This window comes from Silurus aristotelis (assembly GCF_946808225.1).
Source record: "Silurus aristotelis genome assembly, chromosome: 28".
In the NCBI taxonomy this organism is placed as follows: domain Eukaryota; kingdom Metazoa; phylum Chordata; class Actinopteri; order Siluriformes; family Siluridae; genus Silurus; species Silurus aristotelis.
In genome coordinates, this window is record NC_139601.1 from 16,924,454 (window position 1) to 16,931,936 (window position 7,483).

Consider the following 7,483-nt stretch of genomic DNA (forward strand, 5'->3'; position numbering starts at 1 on the left):
GTTGAGGTTTTCGTTGGGAGTGACGAGGATGGACAAGATTAGAAATGAGTTCATTAGAGGGACAGCGCATGTAGGATGTTTTGGTGACAAGGTGAGGGAGGCGAGATTGAGATGGTTTGGACATGTGCAGAGGAGGGACATGAATTATATTGGTAGAAGAATGCTGAGGATGGAGCCACCAGGTAGGAGGAAAAGAGGAAGGCCAAGGAGGAGGTTCATGGATGTGGTGAGGGAAGACATGCAGGTAGTTGGTGTGAAAGAGGCAGATGTAGAGGACAGGGTGGTATGGAGACAGATGATCCGCTGTGGTGACCCCTAATGGGAGCAGCCGAAAGAAGAAGAAGACAGAGAGTTACATTTCTAAGGGACCAAAAGATGATTATGATCGGCTTGATTGGCTTAAAAAATGTGTACCTTTAAAAATAAACCTGCAAGAATAGTGCTGACTGACAGACATGTTTTATCCCTATTGGGTTCTTTTAAACAACTCTCACTTTGTAAGTCAAGGTTTGATGCCTCTTCTCACAGGCTCCCCCCACCTGTGAGAAGAGATCCCTCCTGGGAGGAATTTCACAAGGAGGGCACGCAAGGAGGGACAGCAGGTCTGTGAGACATGGTCTGCTCGTCCATCGAGGTGCTACCAGGAGGAGACGGGCTCTTTCCTGGCAAACTCTCTCCAGAACTCCCGAGAGCCGCGCGATCGGGGGGAAGGCGTACAGACATGATGATCCGGCCAGGAGACAACTATGTCCACAACCTAGTTGAGTTCCACACCATGCCTAGGAAGGTGGTTCTCTGCCATGGAGATAGCACACTCTTCCCAGCTTTCAGTCTTATCTCTATCTTCTTCATCCAGGCGAGAACGACATCTCAATGCCGGACCACCTGAGGCTCTGATTGGGCCAATATCAACCAGTCGTCAATATGGTTAAGAATGCGCATGGCCCAAAGCCGCTTCGTGAAGGTGCAGGGTGAGTGTGCCAGGCCAAATGGGAGGACCCGGTATTGGTAAGCTTTGCCCCCTAAAGCAAACCTCAGGAACCTCCTGTGTGCGGGAAGGACGGCTATGTTAAAGTAAGCATCCTTCAGATCTATCGTGACAAACCAGTCATCGGACTTGATCTGATACACAACAGCTTTGAGAGTGAGCATCCTGAACCTGATCCTCATGAGTGAGCAGTTCAAGGAGTGCAAGAGTCAAGTCAAGAGGCTTTTATTGTCATTTCTACTATACACAGTGGTACACAGTACACAGTAAAAACGAGACAACGTTCCTCCAGAACCCTGGTGCTACACTAAACAACAACAAACAAAACAACATAGAGCTACAACACAAGCTACATAAAGTGCATAGAGTGCAACCTAGTGCAAACAGTGCAGACGGACAGTGCAGACAGACGACACAAGACAAGACACAAAACCCAATATAGCGCCGACCAGTAAACCTACTGTATACTTGATTATACATTACTGTACAAGAAGACTGTAAAAACTATACCCCAGAAGTGAGTATAAACAGAACAATGTAGTGCAAAAATGCAGCGTCAAAGGTGCAAAAAACAGCATGTAAACAGTATAATACAGTGATAAATGATAAATGTGCAAAAAACAGCAGTTATGAGTGTGGTACAGTTGAGAATAATAAATAATAAATAAATGAATGGTGGTGGAATGGATTGAGAGGAGTGATGAGTGTGTGTTAAGTGTTAAGTGCAGGAAAAATTTTACAGTTCGTTAACACACATTTGAGTGAGTGTGTGTGTGTGTGTGTGTGTGTGTGTGTGTGTGTGTGTGTGTGTGTGTGTGTGTGTGTGTGTGTGTGTGTGTGTGTGAGAGTTCCGTTTCATTTCTGTGTATTGAGAAACCTGATGGCTTGTGGAAAGAAACTGTTGCACAGTCTTGTTGTTGCGGCCCGAATGCTCCCGAACCGTTTTTCTGCTGGCAGGAGGGTAAAAAGTGTGTGTGAGGGGTGTGTGATCGTCCACAATGCTGTGTGCTTTGCGGATGCAGCGTGTGGTGTAAATGTCCATGATAGAGGGGGAGAGAGACTCCGATGATCTTCTCAGCTGTCCTCACTATCCTCTGTAGGGTCTTGCGGTCCGAGACGGTGCAGTTCCCAAATCAGGCAGTGATGCAGCTGCTCAAGATGCTTTCAGTGGTCCCTCTGTAGAACATGGTCAGGATGGGGGGAGGGAGGTGGGTTTTCCTCAGCCTTCTCAGGAAGTAGAGACGCTGCTGGGCTTTCTTTGTGATGGAGCTGGTGTTAAGTGACCAGGTAAGGTTGTCTGCCAGATGAACACCAAGGAATTTGGTGCTCTTGATGATCTCCACTGAGGATCCATCAATAATCAGTGGAGATTGGTCGCTCTGTGCTCTCCTGAAGTCCACAGCCATCTCTTTTGTTTTGTCCACGTTCAGAGAGAGGTTGTTTGCTCCACACCAGGCAGTTAACCGGTGCAACTCCTCTCTATATGCTGACTCGTCGTTCTTGCTGATTAGACCCACCACGGTCGTGTCATCAGCAAACTTGATGATGTGGTTCGAGCTGTGCATTGCTACACAGTCGTGAGTCAGCAAAGTGAACAGCAGTGGGCTGAGCACACAGCCCTGGGGGGCCCCAGTGCTCAGTGTGGTGGTGCTGGAGATGCTGTTCCCGATCCTGACTGACTGAGGTCTCTCAGTCAGGAAATCCAGGATCCAGTTACAGAGGGAGGTGTTCAGGCCCAGAAGGTTCAACTTCTCGATCAGGTGCTGAGGAATGATTGTGTTGAATGCTGAGCTGAAGTCAATGAACAGCATTCGTACATATGAGTCCTTGTTATCCAGGTGGGTAAGGACGATAGTCATTGAGGCAGGAGACAGTAGATTTCTTCGGCACGGGAACAATGGTCGTTGTCCTGAGGCACGTGGGAACAACGTTGCTGCTCAGGGAGATGTTGAAGATGTCAGTGAAGACATCTGCTAGCTGTTCTGCACATTCCCTGAGCACTCTGCCAGGAATGTTGTCTGGTCCAGTAGACTTTCGTGGGTTAACTCTGCATAGAGTTTTCCTTACTTCAGCTGTGGTTAGACAGAGCACCTGGTCAGTGGGAGGAGGGGTGGTCTTCCTTGCCTTCACGTTGTTCTGTACCTCAAACCAGGCGTAGAAGTCGTTCAGCACATCTGGGAGGGAGGGGTCACGGTCACAAGCAGGTGATGTGGTCTTGTAATTCCTGATTGCCTGGATGCCCTGCCACATGCGCCGGGTGTCTCCGCTGTCCTGGAAGTGGTTGTGGATTTTCTTCGCGTGTGCGTGCTTCGCCTCTCTGATGGCACGAGACAGTTTGGCCCTTGCTGTTTTTAAGGCCGTCTTGTCCCCTGTTCTGAAGACAGAGTCTCTTTGTTTCAGCAGCGCACGCACATTTGCAGTCATCCACGGTTTCTGGTTGGAGCGTATAGTGATGGTCTTGAAGATGGTCACATCATCAACGCACTTGCTGATGTAGCTGGTCACTGATGTGTACTCCTCTAAGTTGATGGAATCACTGCTGGTTGCAGCCTCTCTAAACATGTCCCAATCAGTGCACTCAAAACAGTCCTGAAGAGCAGAAGTAGCTCCTTCTGGCCATGTTTTCATCTGTTTCAGAACCGGTTTAGACCGTCTGACGAGCGGTCTGTATGCTGAGCCAACCAATGACACAATTAGTGATGTGTGTGTGTGTGTGTGTGTGTGTGTGTGTGTGTGTGTGTGTGTGTGTGTGTGTGTTTCATAAACAGATGTGATCAAGCACCTGCTCCAAAAAGGGCAAAGGCAGCACACAGATAGTCCACCATGTCATGGAAGGATCAGACAGATAACGACACAGTTCCACAGACTCTGCGATTCCTGCCCACACGTGAACCTGGAGGTCTTCTGACTCTCATTCTCCATGTAGTCTATATAAAATGTTTTTCTCTGAGAGTGTCAACTCTGTGCCACAACACAAATGCTCAAGCTGCTTAGTCAATAGCCAAGGGACGAAAATACAAATGGAGCGATGTAACCGTGAGAGAGATGTATCGCTACATTGGGCTCTTATTTTACATGGCAATGGTAAAGTTGCCCTCCATCATAGACTACTGGTGACAGAGCAGTATTTTCACAGTTCCCTTTCCAGCAACAGTTATGTCAAGGAAGAGATACAGGACAACTTCGTGGAATGTACGCATGAGTCACCCAGATGCCGATAAAGAAAATGACAGAAAGAGGGGCACATCTGAACATGACCGTCTGTTCAGAGTGAAACCGCTTATGGACACAATCCGTAAGACATTCAAAGCAATTTATCATCCTAGAAGACATTTAGCCGTGGATGAGAGGATGGTAGCATGCAAAACTAACACTGGGAGGACACAGTACATGAAAGCCAAGCCGACTAAGTGGGGGGTTCAAGTTGTTTGTTCTTGCCGATTCCTCAAATGGATACACTATTATTATTTAATGCATAGTATTGTAGCCCTACAGGCTAGGATTTGAGGAACCCTACTGTAGTGTATTGTTATTGTTTTTGTTGCACTCTTTATTTTTTATACATATATGTGTATTTTAAATAAACCACAAAGGAAACACATTCTTTCTTGTAGTACTGTACTTCTCACTCAGATCCTGGCTCAGTGATCCACAGCTCATTATGTAATCGACAGCTCATTATGCGATACATTGTCTACGAAGCTGTCAGTCACAGCATGTCGACGCCTCTTTGCATATGGCCTTTCAAAGTATAAAGTGTCTTTTAAATTTGAAATCAAAGTATTGTTTAAGGTGAATGAGCAGGCAGGATGATTTTCACATTAAAAAAAAAACAACTATATTAGAAGATCTGTTTTTAAAAAGTCTTGTGAAAACATGTTTACTATAGGGTTTTGTGGCCTTATTTCAGTGAGGTTTTTTTTCTTTTTTTAAAAACCATGCATAAACCTTATTTTGTCAAAAATACAAACATAAATGTATAAGTTGTTTACATATTATGGCAGCCCAGTTTGTGCTGAATACAGTGTAATAAGTCTTTTGTCAATAATAATATTTCAAAAGCAACTAAAAAGAACCAAATTTAAGAGCATGTCCAAATCTCTCAAGGGGCCAAAAACACCCTCAGACTCCAGAGGGTTAAATACACCCTTTGGCGTCCTGCATTTGGGTCCAGCTGCCTGCATCCTGACAAAAATATTTTCGTTTCTCATATTCTTAATCAAATGTATGGTGTTGCAAATGTGTTTAGATTTATTAAACCATTGACAATACATTGTTGCTGTGTTTGGTGGAGAAAAGCCAGAGTTTAAAAGATTTAAAAAAGCAGGGAGGCTCCAAGGTGTCTGAGTCTTCCTTTGTTCTGTCAAAGCCTGGGTTTTAATACCCACATGTGAGAGTATAAAGGAGTATTCATGCAGACAGTATCAAGACTGTGGCTTGACCCTGAGTCATCCGGGTGAGAAACTGAGTCGCTAGCAAAGTGCCACGGGAGAGGTAGTGAACCCAGATGCGGAAAGAGACTCAGACACAGCAATGTAGATGTTCGTGGTTTTATTAGCAAATGAACTACTTTGTGCTTGTTTTGTTACCATCCTGAAACATGGAGCATGCATGGTCCCACGTGGGATGCTTGTGTTGTAGCACACATCCAGGCTTAAGTGGATGGGGCACCCTAGGCCCTGCTCTAGATAGTGTGGGGAACCCACTTTCAGCCCACCTGGGCCCAATAGTGTAGGGTCCACACTTGTTCTACATTTCATGTCTAGTATTCGACCCCGGTGTGGGCACAAATGGGCAAATTTGCCATTTTACAAAGATATTAGACAACACAGCTTTTTGTTCTACTTTTTATTTTATTTAATTTATCCTTTGACAGTATATCCTATTCACAGTTTGGGACAATGATTTTGGACAAAGCTTCAAGGACACAGGTAAACATTCAATAAGGCATTGGGATTTAATCTGAGAATCTTTTATTTTACACGTATCTTTATTCATAGGGCAGGTGCTCATTAGAACTCTGTTGATATTTAATAGAGATTTTGTTCCACACATGTCTGCATAATGATGACAACTTGTAGGCCTTTTGTTCTCTATGGCATTACATCATGTTTATTCATCTGCTGCCACTCAAACCCAGGGGGTGTGAGTCATTTATAACTTATAAAACCACCAAGCGTTTGAGCAGGAAATCATATTATTGTGAATTTTTATTTTTAGTATTAAAGCATCTAAATATGAGCTATTTCTTAAAACGCTGTAGAGAGCATTAACATGACGAATCCCTCTGATCTCTGTGAGCATGTCTCCTGTCCAGAGAGATCTGTATCTCCTGCAGTTTATATCTTACTGTACGTGTGTTCAGCTGCTGTGGTTCTTCTAACAGTGTGTGGAAATCTGCTCGTCATCATCTCTGTTCTTCACTTCAAGCAGTTTCACACGCCAACCAAAATGCTCGTGCTCTCACTGGCCGTGTCGGATTTCTTTCTCGGTTCTTTTGTGATGCCTAATTGTGATCATGCTGGATTTTCGGGAGAATTTTCTGCATTGTTTTTCGGTTGATTAGTGGTTTCATCACAGTCTATTCCATCTACAACATCACTCTGATCGCTGTGGATCGCTATTTGGCTCTTTCACACCCTTTTCTGTACAGGAACAGAGTATCAGTGAGGATCACTTTTATTGTAATTGGTTTTGACTGGTGTGTAGTGGCATCCTACATTACGGCTCTTTTGTATTTCAGTGGAAAATTTATAGATTCTGTACTGTGTCCTGGAGAGTGTTTTCTCTTTCTAAATGAGGCTGGATCTCTAATTGATCTTGTAATAACATTTATATTTCCACTTTCTGTCATAATCATATTGTACAGTCGGGTTTTTCTGATCGCTAAGAAACACGCCACTGCTATCAGAGAGCTTAATAATCACACACGACCTCAAACACAGAAAATCACCTCCCACTCCATGAAATCTGAGAGAAAAGCAGCCAAAGTCCTCGGTATTTTAGTGTCTGTGTTTCTGGCATGTTTACTTCCGTATTTTATTTACAGTTAATTAGGTGGTGTTATTGAAATTCAAAGTGAAACATTTCAGAAACTTGTGATGGTACTTTATCTTAATTCCACCATTAATCCGGTTATTTACGCTTTGTTTTATTCGTGGTTTAGGAGGTGCATTAAATTAATTATAAATCTGCAAATATTCCAAACAGACTCTGCATTAATCAGTGTGCTTCCATGAAATTCAGGTCCTTATGATAATGTTTTTACATATTTATTCATATTTACCAGCTTTTACTGAATATATACAGTTTCTGAAAATTTCTTAAAGAAAACAGTGGTCAGATATCAGAGCTGTAACTTTTAAGTAACATCACTGAAGTTGAATGAATTAGTTTCTTAACTGTTCTAATGTAATGTAAATATAAAATATTTCTAAATGTTGTATATTTAATATTTGCTGTAGTTTTGCCTGGAGCCTCATTTAAGAATTTTAT

At 43.5% G+C, this 7,483-nt stretch overlaps 1 pseudogene across 1 annotated transcript; it reads left to right on the forward strand.

Annotated features, from left to right (window-relative positions):
- The first annotated feature begins 6,262 nt into the window (after positions 1 to 6,262).
- LOC310722311 (trace amine-associated receptor 13c pseudogene) lies at positions 6,263 to 7,227 on the forward strand (annotated as a pseudogene). Its single transcript has one exon. The product of its transcript is annotated as a trace amine-associated receptor 13c pseudogene (transcript).
- Positions 7,228 to 7,483: the final 256 nt, after the last annotated feature.